This window comes from Mustela erminea, chromosome 6 (assembly GCF_009829155.1).
Source record: "Mustela erminea isolate mMusErm1 chromosome 6, mMusErm1.Pri, whole genome shotgun sequence".
NCBI lineage: Eukaryota > Metazoa > Chordata > Mammalia > Carnivora > Mustelidae > Mustela > Mustela erminea.
The window spans coordinates 37695347-37708103 of record NC_045619.1 but is presented as its reverse complement, the minus strand read 5'-3'; the positions used below and the strand labels follow the sequence as shown (position 1 = coordinate 37708103).

Below are 12757 nucleotides of genomic sequence, written 5' to 3'. Positions count from 1 at the left end.
TCTCTTGCTCATTCCACAGACGTTGATCCAATGCCTTCTAAAGCCAGGAACTATTCCAAGTGCTGAATGAGAATCCAGATACAGTGTAACTTTGAAGACCAACTTCACACGTCAAAGGAAAAAAAGTGTTGCTTGCAATAAGATCGCTTTCAATTTCCTGTTTAAAAAGAGTAATTCCGAGTGATGGGGACTATCTAGTAATAATTTTCTGAAAATAGGGGTATTAGAATTTGTTTTATTTTACAGTCAGCTCTACTCTGAATTACCTTTGATTGTTGAGGTGTGAGTAACTAGAGGATACAACCACACATTTGGATCAACAGTAGTGCTTTCTAACTAATGAATCCTTTCACAGATAAAAGAATCAACCAGTTTTCATTTTATCCATGTGTACAGCCTCTTATTTTCTGCTAGAGGTGCTAATACAAGGAAGGTGAGGAAAAGACAGGTAACAGCAAAGAGAATAAAGGGAAATAGTGGGCCTAGCAGGGGCTAGATAATAAACTGAGAAAACTGAGTAGGCTGCACTGTAGTTAAGTTTCAAATTATAAAAATGTTAATGGAAAGTGTTTTACCTATGAATGTAATATCTATGTAGATATTGGGGGTCGACAACGATAAAGTACGGAGGGAGTTTGTGATACCGTTCAAAGGTTATTTTTAAGATAAGAGTAGGGAAAAAAGGCCTAATAGAATTTTCGAGTTACGTTCAATGGTATCTAGTTAGTCAAATCAGATTTATTTTTGTAGCTATGTCTAAGGCATGGTTGTGTCTGTGACACAGGTTGTTCTGGTGAGAGCTGAAGTTGGGAGGTTGGATGACACATTGTGTGGTTTAGTTAAAAAAGCAGACGTTTTATAATCACAAGGCCTAAGTTTGAGAACTTGGTTTGAATTGACATTGCCTCTTCATTGACATTGCTTTATTCGCTATTAATTTTTATCAGAATTTAGGTTTGATGAGCATCAAGGAGGGCACTTGATGTCATGATCACTGGATATTACATACAACTGATGGATCACTAAATTCTGTCTCTGAAACTAATACCAAAAATGTGGTTTATGATTTTTTTTTCCCTAAAGAAGCAGTATTTCTTTAAATTCTAACTGGGTAAACTCAGGAAAGTTGAAATAGATGGAAAATCAACTGTAGTTCAGTATCTCAATGCATTCTTAGTGCATATATTGGTATACTTTATATATTTCCCTTCAGTCTTTTTATCTCATTTAAAAATTTTTATTTTGTAATAATTATAGACTCACAAGAAGTTACAAAATAGTACAAAGAAGTTGTTTGTACCTATCACTCAGCTCTCCCCAGTGATAATATCTTACACAAGTAGGACATTATCAAAACCAAACTTGGCATTGGCACCTTGCAATTAACTAGACTGTAAACCTTCTTTAGATTTGCAAGTTTTGGCACACACTCCTATTTTTTGTGTATGTGTTTTCCCTTTTAAGAAATCTGTATGTCAATCAGACTGTTTGATTCTCTAGGTCTCTGTTTTGTTCTTGCTGAAAAATGGAATTATACTATCTATACCACTGATAGCTCATTTTCCACTTGTAATAAGATGTGATTTTTCCATTCCTCTCTTCTTCTAGTCCATAATTTTTAATGTTTTTAGAATGTTTTAACATATTGGGTGAATGTACAATTTTTTGTTTCACAATCCTTATGTTGATATTTAGGTGGTTTCTCTTTATTTGCTGTTAAAAACAGGCAGATATATTTATATCTCAGGATACAACATTCCAAAGATTTCTTTCTGTCTCTGTCTGCTTCTTTCTTTCTTAACTTTCTTAGATGTCTAGATCAAAGAGAAATTATATACTTTTTTTTTAAAGATTTTTTTTTTTATTTATTTGATAGAGAGCACTAGTAGGCAGAGAGGCAGGTGGGGGCATGGGGGAGCAGGCTCCCTGCTGAGCAGAGAGCCCGATGCAGGACTCAATCCCAGGACTCTGGGATCATGACCTGAGCCAAAGGCAGCGGTCCAACCCACTGAGCCACCCAGGTGCCCAAATTATACACTTTCTAATGTATATTGTCAATTTTTTTCTCCAAAAAGATTAATATTGTTCATAAAGTTTCATAACTTTCTTCCTTACCAAATATTTAGAGAATAAAGATAAAAATTTATTGAACATTGAACACTGAGCTTTGTAAAATCTTAATGTTGTATCACATTTGCTTCAAATTTTTTTTTTTTTAAGCAGTAAGACCAAATTGATGCCCCTTTGTATTTCTCCCAATTACAGTCTTTGTAGAAACAGTGTCAGAATAATTTGTATGGTTCAATAGGAAGAAAAAGTTCTTCTCAGGCATTCTAAAATGACTGATTGTATTCCTCCTCTCTAATAAGAGCTTGTGTGAGACATCTCTCTGTGGACATAAGCTAAGTGTTGTGCAGAATGAGTTCATGAATGTGGGGTCTGCCTTCTGGGAGCGTCAGCTGTAGCGGACAGAGTTCCATCAGAACATTGTGGTGTGTCATTCTGTGTGAGTTATAGCCTTAAAGAGAAGGGAATGGACAGCGAAGATGAAGATGTAATACGAAAATAGGAAAAAGCCTTTAAGTCCTCAGGTTTTGAGCGCATTACTTTCAACACTTACCTGTCTCTACCCTCTTTTCACATTTCTCCTTAACCAGGGAAAAGTAACAACTGTTAATGAGTTGTCTTCCTTCTCTGCATGGTGCCTGCGCTGCTCTCTCTTTTCCTTTTTTTTTTTTTTTCCCCATTCTTTCTTCATCACTTCATCATTGTTATCAGGATTAAATGCTGAGCGGCATCTTCTCTTTCCTCCAACGAATACTGGTTAGTATAGGAGTGTGGCACCCCCTCTTCTGTCCCTTCTTGGTTCCCTGGATAGTTTGGAGGTTTCTGGGTTATATGCTTGGAGATCCTGTGGGCCCTGGTCTGTAGGTGTGTCTTCCTAGGAACCTGCTCTGGTTTGTAGTTTGGTCCCTTATGAGTTTCTCATGACTTATTTCTGAGTTGGCTGATGGAGGACCTCTGCTCCTATGGAGATCCTAAAGGCTCTCTTGAAAAGGACTGTCTGATGAAGCTTACTTGCCTTTACAATGTACTTTTAAATGTATATTTAATTATGATTATATTTCAATCTTAATGAATTCATGCTTTGAAATTTTAACATGTTTTGACTGGATCTTTAACATTTGCCCTTTACTATTAATTAATTATAATTTTATCTTTTATATTAAACCGAATTCTATTTGTTTGATTAAACTGTTTCTTTCCTGCATTTCCTCTACACAAAAAATAAAACCAACAAGATAAAGTGGTGTCTTCACTTTCAGCTTTGAATTTAACTGTCCAGCATGACTCATAACCCGTGGATCTTTAAGATCATTCATTCATGCCTTTTCTCTTCATTGACAGTGGATACAGTTCAGATAACAGGTATTGATTTCTTGAGAGCCTTTCTTTCTATTCTTTTTCCTGTTGGCTGTATTTCTCATCGTTGGCAGTTCACTCCGTTTTAATCTGAGATGCTCTGGCAGAGGTGCAGATGCCTGTGCTGTCCTTTCCTGTTGAGATGGGACAATCTGTGGCTAGGGCTGGTGAATGGGGCTGGGTTCTGTGTGTGTGTACTCACAGAAGAAGGATCCGTAGGGCTGAAGGATGTCTCTCTCTTTGTGTTTGGTTTCCTTGTTAAAATAATTGTCCTATAGAGAGATATGCTTTCCAAATACTTTTACAGAAACAATATCCCTAGTGGTTAAATTAACATAGGGTTATTATGCCGCCCCAAGTAAGCAATTACCCAATTTGGAGGGTTTCCTGGAACAGTCCGTTGATACGGCTCAAGGCCAGCTCTCTGTAATTTAGATGAGATGTCCCCGTGTGTATAAAGCAATATGATGCCTTCTTAAAAATGCTTAAAGCCCTCTCTGTTTGTGTGCCATGGCAGTCGTTTGAGCCAGTCGTTGTGTTTTTACTGAGCGCTTACCTCATGAGACTCTTTTTCTTATTTGTGTTAATGTGTCAGAAGAGCACTACTTCAGTTCACGTTCATTCACACTTGCAAGCAGTTATTTAAAAATAATTATTGAGCATTTGCTGTGTGCCATTAATGAGCTAGCACATGGTCTCTGCCCACAGGAAACAGCCTCTAGGGAAAGTACAAGAATTACTCCAACAAGCACACAGACATGTGAAATTGGAAATCCATCCCATCTTCCTTGGAGTCGGAAAGCACTGGGTTGCAGTCTGCCGCATGTTAGTTTTATAATTCTGCGGAGTTGGTTGACCTCTCTGAGGCACGTTTCTCATCGATAACATGAGGATAACAGTGTTGTCCTCAAGGGACGGTGTGCATTAATGATTTGATATATATATATATATAAATTACCAGGTGCGGAACCTGGCATATTGGTGGTTAACAAAATATTAGTTTCTTTTCCTACTTCAAAACTGTTTCTTTTTCTTCTTCTTTCAGGTCTCCTTAAGGGAGACCTTGTATCCATCCCCTTTAAGAGGCAACATATACTTGACATACAGAGATGAAGAAACTCTCAGGCTTCTTTGATACCATCCTTCCTCCTCCTTCTAGTTCCTTTTTGATTGTTTCTGTAATAGTTTCTCTCCCCCCCCCCCCCATGTTTTCACAACGTATTTGCTCTTCCTGCCTAGTCAGTAGATCCTAACTGCTTCCATCTCCTTGTTTGCCTCTCCAGTCTGACCTGAAATCCATTTCTAAGCAGGACATTCTCCAGCTCTAGACCTTTTAATTAGCCTGCCCATCCTTAACAAGGCATTCCAGGCTTCTCAGATGAGGCTTCCATTGGTTTTCATTGTCTTGGCTCACGGTATGCTCCACGCCAACATCTCCCATTCTAGCAGCATTAATGCACTTGCACTTCTAAACCAGAACCTAACTTTGCCTAATTTTTGTAACCATCTCACTTACCATTGCCATTAAAAAATTCTGTTAATTTTCAGTGCCTCCCCCATCAGCCGCCTTTACTTTTCACCCTTTTCGTAAAAGCCAGTTGAAAGATTGGTACAAGCTAAAGAGAAGCCAGAGCTTCCCTCTTGTCTTCCTACCCTCACTTCTCACCCATGTTGCCTGTATGCTAGGTTCTCCTCTCCTTTACACACCGGTGTCCATACCAGTGGCCTCAGTGCTCATCCCTGTATCCAAATTGCTCTCCCAAAGATCATCAATACCTGTGTGTTCCTTTTCAGTGAACTGACCTGAAGTCCTTACTTCATTTGATCTCTCTTCAGTATTTGGTGATGGGGACCACTTCTGCCTCCTCGAAATTCCCTACAGAGGCATTGTTCAATATGGTAGTGTGTAGCCACATGTGATGATTTAAATTTCAGTTTAATTAGAATTAAGTAACAGCTAACATTTAGTTCTGCAATGACATTAACCAAATGTGCTAAGCTGAGCACTCAAAAGGTGGCTAGTATGATGGAAGAACTAAATTTTAAATTATATTTATTTTTAATTAATTTAAATTTAAATTTAACCAGCTACCTGTGGCTATGCTGTTGAGCAGTGAAGAGACAAAAAATTTCCATCATCACAGAAATTTCTGTTCTACAAGTCTTCTCTAGAGAGAGGATTGGCAAAGTTTTTCTTTAAGAGGCCAAAATAGTAAATATTTTTGACTTTATGGGCCAGTAAGTTTCCATTGCAAACACTCAGTTCTGCTGTTACCAAGCAAAAGCAACCACTGAGAGCATGTAAACAGTTGGGTGTGGTTGTGTTTCAATAAAACTTTATTTACACAGACAGATTGTGGGCCAGAGTTGGCATGTGGCTATAGTTTGCTGATTCCTCTTGAGCCCTGGTTTCTTTAAGATGCATTCTTTTCATTCTCTTCCTCTTTTTCTCTAAAAATCCTTTATCAGTCTTCCATATTTCTCACACCCCTTCCTGCCTTCCATCTCTATCCCTGCAACACTGTTTTACAAGAAATCTGGCAACAGTCACCCTCCCCTTGTATCCTGCTTTAGCCTGTCATACCCATTGCCACAAAACTGTGCTTTCATAACTTATCTAAGCCAGCTTCCCCAATTGTAAGTGTGTATAAAATAGTAATTAACTGATAGGATTATTAAAAGGAGCCAATGAAATGTGTATAAAATTGTGCTTGTAGAGTACATTTTACAACACAGAATAAGTGGTTGTGACTTGGAACCTGACTGTTTGATATGCAGTCCACTGGGAGGCCACTTAACTTCTCTGTGCCTCAGTTTCCTCATCTGTAAGATGAAGATGATATTAGTATCTACAGAGTCATTATGAGAATTGAATGAATTTATGTTAACTGTTCATAGTGTTGTCTTGGTACAGAGTAAGTGCTCTTTGTTTTTTTTTTCATTTTGTTTTGTTTTATAGATGGAGGAAGAAAGACCTAAGCACATTAATTTGCCTGCAGTCCTACATTTAGTACCGGAAATGCCTGATATTGAACTCTGATTTTTTTTACTTCAAAGTTCAGACCCTTATAACAAATACACTACATTCATTTCAACATCCCCCTGTTCCTAACCACATTCCTCTAGCTGGGATTAATCTCTTTTTTACTGTACTTTCATCATACTTTGTTTCTACCTCTGCCAGCAAATTTGCCACATTTTGCTTCCTATTACAGTTATTGTAAATCATTCTAGCTTTTAGAGTGGTGGACATGCTCCCAATTATATTTTCCCCAGTTTCTTTATAGTCTCAGTTCTAACCAACAACAAATTACTGTTAAATTTGCTGGATAAAAAAACTTTTGAAGAGAAGATCATTATTGATAGTTAACATTGGGGGTTGTAATCTGCCAAAAGTCTGCCTGTAAAATGATGAATTGTTTCTTATCATGGTTATACATTCCTCACTATCTTAGCATGGGCTTAGTATTTTAGTATGTAGCTAGCCAAATATATCCATCACCTTTGAATTGTTTTCAATATGTTATCCTTGGGTTTATTTAACTTTTAAAAAAGAGCTTGAACTTTTTTTTCCCTGAAATTGTGCCAAAATATAGATCCAAATAGGTGGTGGTCAAGGAAGAAAATTGTATCATGATCCAAGGAAGGGAACTCCTGTCAGAAGGTAAATTGTAAGTTGGACTTTCCAGTTAATTAATGGTGAATGTATGACCAGTACGGAAATCAGAAGCTGGGACTACAGAGAGGGTTGCAGGACTGTGACTACCAAATATGGTTGTGCTGGGGCGTCTGGGTGGCTCAGTTGGTTCAGCATCTGCCTTTGGCTCAAGTCAGGATCCCAGGGTCCTGGGATTGAGACCCCATGTCGGGCTCTCTCCTTAGCAGGGGGTCTTCTTCCTCTCCCTCTGCCTCACTTGTGCTTTCTCTGTCTCTCTGTCTCTGTCTCTCCTTCTCTCAAGTAAAGAAATAAAATCTTTAAGAAAACAAAACAAAACCCAAATACGGTTGTGTTAGGGGTCTCTTTCTTACAACAATTGTTTCTTACAGATTGAAATATGGCAGTTTGTAAAAGAATTTCATAGGTCACACTATTGAACATACGGTAAGTTTTATTCTTAAAATAGGAGGGTGTGGTGAAATTGAAAGGAATATTTTAAACTTTACCTGTTCCACTTTCTGTACCTGGGTAATCCGATTCACAGAGTAAATGCTATCCGTTTTTCCCTCTGAAAGAAGTTTTCTTTTTCTTTTTAGTGTCAGAGTTTTATTTCCTTTTATAATGTTTGAAAACTGGTTTAATACGTACATGCCTAATTAACAGAATTTTAGCTCTCAACCGTCAGAAGGTTGGGAATCATGAGAATTGTGTGAATAGAAGAATCATGTGAACATTTGGCACTAGTTTCTTCCAGCACCTAGAGATCAAGACTATGGAACTCGTCAGGCTCCCAACCTCTTAAAAATCTTTCAGATATCTACCTACATTCATGCGCTCAGCCCAGTGTGTGGGCCAAGTACACACTCCAGTTTAACCCTTTTGATGAACAAGGTCACTGTGAAATACAGGGTGGGCTAACGTCAAGTATTAGGAAGACAGGATTCAGGGTAGGCTAAGGGGAAGAAGAGAAGTCCAATTCAAACAAGATGCTAGATGTAAACTAGCAGGGGTTAATGAGGAAAAAGCAAGGGAAAATAGAAAATTATGCATAAAGCAGTCTAGAAAGAATTTCAAGAGCTTTCTTCTTCTTCTTATCTCCCTCCTCCTCCCCTCCTTGACCTCCCTCTCCTCCTACTCCTCCTTCTTCTTTTGTAAAGATTTTATTTATTTGAGAGAGAGCGTGCACACAGAGGGAGAGGGAGAAGCCTACTCTCGGCTGAGCAGGGGCGCCAAGGTAGGGCTCAACATGGGGCTCAATCCCAGGACCCCGGGGACCCTGAGATCATGACCTGAGCCAAAGGCAAATACCTAACAGACCGAGCCACCCAGGCACCCCTGCCCAGAGCTTTCTTCTTACTGGAGCTCCTTCTGAAGACTCTCTGGTCCACCACCGTGAGCTCAGACACTGATGATGGTGTGTTTTGACTTCTTTTTAGGGACATCTATAGCTCAGGTGTCTCTCATTCATGCACATTTGTCTCTGGTTTTCTTCATAACATATGTGCTCACTCAAAAATATAGTCGACAGGGCAGCCACCATTTGGAATGTCACTGGTCCTTGTGACAGAGAGAAGGAAGTGTGGAAAACACAGGCTGGATCTTGAAGACTTCCTGCATGACTTCTCTAGCTGTGTTCCTGCGCCATGGCGAGCTTCCTGACCACGTGCCTCAATTCGTGCGCAGTTTCACAAGTCCCTGGAATGAGAGCAACTGACATCGCGGGGGACAGCAAGCAGAACCGATGAATGATAGAGCTATGTGATTCTATTCTGTAGCTATTCTATAATAGAGCTATGTGATTCGAAGCTTCTGTGTAGCCATTATTAGTATACTGTATAGCTGCTTGAGGTTGATTCTGGTGAGAAAAATAAAAGAAGAAGCAAAAATTTAATGATCCAAGTTTTAGTTCCTTAAAACTGAGTTTAGATGTTGTCACAAGTATAAGAAATATTCCTTCTTGCTAGAAGAAAATTGAAAAGAGATTTAACTAACATTTTTCATTAATGGTCGTTATAATGAGATGAAGTTGATAATTCAGTCAAACCAAGTGCCAAACAATCTTCTGTTAAAATTTATACTTTTATTCAAATATATTTATATCACCCATTTAATTCATTAATGCATGTTAGCAAAAACCATGTTAGCAAGTCACACAGAACTACTTGTTATGGAAAAATATAGATTATCCCTTTTCATACTGCCCCATCAATTTTTCTTTTACCCAGCATTACCACTATTCATATTTTCTTGCACATTGTTCTAGACTCCTTGTGCTTTTATACAGCACAGAGATAAATATATAAGCATCCTGCTTTGACTGAATTAATAGTACTGTGTACTGTGTATCTTTATATCAATATATCAATCCAGTGGGGGGAAAATAATATCTCATTATTGTTTTAATGTTTGTTTTCCTGATCATCAGCGAGGGTGAGCATCTTTTTTTTTTTTTTTTCTTATTGGCCATTATCAGTTTTTTTCCCCCTCTATGGATAGCATGCTGAGATTCCTTACTTACTGGATTTTTAATTTTTTTATATTGATTTTTAGGTACACTTTATATATTGTTGAAGTTAAAAATATATCTTTCCCCTTGTTATTTATTATAACAAAACTTTATATTGTCCTGTTATAAGTGTGTGTGTGTGTGTGTGTGTATACATATGTATTATGCATATATATATATATATATATATATATATATATATATCAGAGTCTTTGCCAGGGCAAAATTTCTAGATACAACTACTTGAATGTTCTTAGTTCATGTGTCAGCGAATACAGATTTTGGTTACTAGAGTCCTACTTCCTATGATTGTTTGAGAGAAAAGAGGAGATTTCCAGGTGGCAGTGGTATGTAGGGTTTCTAGACCTCCCAGAAATCACATAGAATCTTGTCCCTGTTCTGCAGGTCTTAGATATTCTCGAGGAGCATCCATGCAGAAACCCTCCTATTTCAGAAAGTTAGACCAGGCTGGTGAGAGTTTATGTGATGTGTGTGTAGGTGGAGGTATATTTGTATGGCTTATGTCTGGATTTTCCATCCAAACACCTATATGGCCCATTTCTTATTCCCACTTGCCTCTGATTGTGGAATTATTTCATAGTTGTACTGAGACCCTTTTTGTGAGCCTCTTTATTACCTGCTTGGGGTTTGTAGTTTCCCCATAAATATATTCTATGGTACAGTTGTATGATTTTTTTCTACACATTGTTTCCTTTGTTTCATCTTAAATTGGCGGTACATACGATGTCATGGAAATCTTTCCATATCAGTACACTTGGATCTACCATGTTTTTTATGACTTCTGGATATAGCAGTCATTCTACTTCTGTTTGCTTTGTATAGGCCAAAATTTTCCTCTGCTCTGATCGGGTGGTAGCACCATTTCTAGTGGTTCCATTATTGCTATCAATTTATTTTCACTTTTGTATTTTTTTCTGTTATTAAGTGAGCTGTGGGGGTACATTCAGATTTCTTTCAGTTTTCTGCAGAAGAAATTCAGGGCTGAGATGTGGTAGAATAAAGAATATGAAGTTTTTTCCTTTCTTTTTTAAACAGAAGTAAAAGCTGACTGAGTTTAAAGAGAACTCTTTACAAGAACTCTACTGACAGAACATTCGAGTAGCTGTATCTAGAAACTACAATAGCCTTGGCAAAGACTCTGATATATATATGTATATATATATATATATATATGAGAATATATATGCATAATACATATGGGAAGAATGGAACATCATGAAAGAACGAGTGTAGTAAACATTCAAAAATATATGCTTGCACAAAAATTGATGCTTGTAAAATTGATTATGGATAAACAAATATAATTGTACTACCACATCAATATATAAATATAACTATATAGGTATACATATACTTATCCATATATATAAAGTCACATACAGATATCATACAATGCATATGTATAATAATATAATATATCATGTATATTACATACAGATTTTATACATATATGAATAAATTATTGGCATATGTCAGGGGTCAGTATAAAAAATGAAACCAGAAGAGAGTATTATGGATTTTTCTTAGAGGAAGAAATTGCAAAGGAAAATGAGTTTATTTGACTACATACAAATTTCAAATCTTTTTATGTCAAGAAACACCATGAACTGAAATTAGTGAATAAATTGAGAACATGATTTCTAACAATGTCAGACATAAGATCAATGTTCAATATAAAGAACTTTCAAAAACTTGATCAGACTTTGTACTTAATACCAGTAGTCAAACCAAAACTAAAACTACTTTTCACTTCTCAAACTGAAGAAGACTGAGAATAATCTGTATTTGGAGAGGGTGATAAAATAGAATTTCAGGTATTGCTGTTTGTAATGTAAATTGATTCAATATTTCCAGAAGAAATGTGATTATTTGATGTATGTGTTTGATTGTAGGAATCTTGCCTGCAAATATAATAAAAAACAATGTAACCAATATTTCTCTATAAGAAACATCATTCCAAGATCGTTTAAAATAATGACAGTATTATGAAAAGCAATTTGCAACAATACAGGGTTAACATTATTATTGAACAGCCATTGAATGGAATATTATGCCATCATTAAATGTGTGGTTTTTTAAAAATTTTCAGACCCTTGGAAAAGGCTCATTATGTAATCTTAAACATAGAGGCAAAATATTTACATATACAAACAAAATACCCCAAAGTATATTTTCTCAGTTGTCTATAGTGGGCATTAGTTATTTTAATAATCTGGGGAGACAATCCGTTTAAAACCTGCTCATGAATTTAGAAGGGACAGTGAAGAGACAGCACATAGAAGGTATTCAATTGACCTTTACTGAAATGATTTGATTTAAAATGAAATAAGAATCTTGTCATAGTAGAATAATCAAATCTTTGAGCTGGGAGGTTCCTTGCAGGTCACTTGGTCCAGTCAGCCACAGTAAACCAATCTCTTAAGTCTAGCCAATTTATAGTGGTATATTCATCAACTCTTACCACCTCTGGAGCCATGCCAATTTTTTATCTCCTACAACAGTTCTTGTTGAACACTGCTTACAGGCCCTGCCCTTTATTTGAATTTTCTTTCTGCCGGTCGTAAAGGGTACCCTTAAAATTCTTTAAGTATATTTAAGGTTATTCTTAAAAAAGAAAACCCTAGGATATTAATAACTTAATTATGAAACTACTACATATTTTCAAATACTTGAGAAAAATCTAAAGAAGCTTCAGCCAAGAGACACAAGATCTAAAGAAAAACCAAGTGGAAATTTTAGAATTGAAAAATGCAATTATCAAAATAAAAATTCACTGAATTGGCTTGACAGTAGAATGGACACCACAGAGGAAAGAATCCATGAACTTGAGGGTAGAAAATAAGTTGCTTATAAATGAATTAATTAATATGATGTTAATACCAATGTGTGTCTAGGTGTCTAAAGTCGTTGCAGGTATGGCATTATCCAATTTCTTGCCAAATGTCCTGGGAATTATTCTTGTTTTAAGTCTCTGTTCTCTCAACTTTAAAACGAGGTAGGAAAAACTACCTTGGCTACTCTACCTGGATCATAAATCCAACGTTTCTTGGACGTTTACTAATATTTTTATTCATTCATTTATCAAGTATGTATTGAATGCCTAATATGAGAACTGCTATAATAAATCCTAGGATTATAGGGAGAATATG

General features: G+C 36.7%; 1 protein-coding gene across 2 annotated transcripts in view; it reads left to right on the top strand.

Moving 5' to 3' along the window:
• ACSS3 (acyl-CoA synthetase short chain family member 3) overlaps positions 1-12757 on the top strand; it is a 153407-nt gene that overhangs the window by 13924 nt on the left and 126726 nt on the right. Inside the window, exon 1 of one of the 2 annotated variants that reach the window (XM_032346904.1) lies at positions 8279-8315. The exons of the other annotated variant lie outside the window; for it this stretch is intronic. The gene's annotated coding sequence lies outside the window, so the exon portion shown is untranslated. Of the gene's footprint in view, positions 1-8278; positions 8316-12757 lie in introns of those variants that run through there. 2 annotated transcript variants of the gene reach the window in all.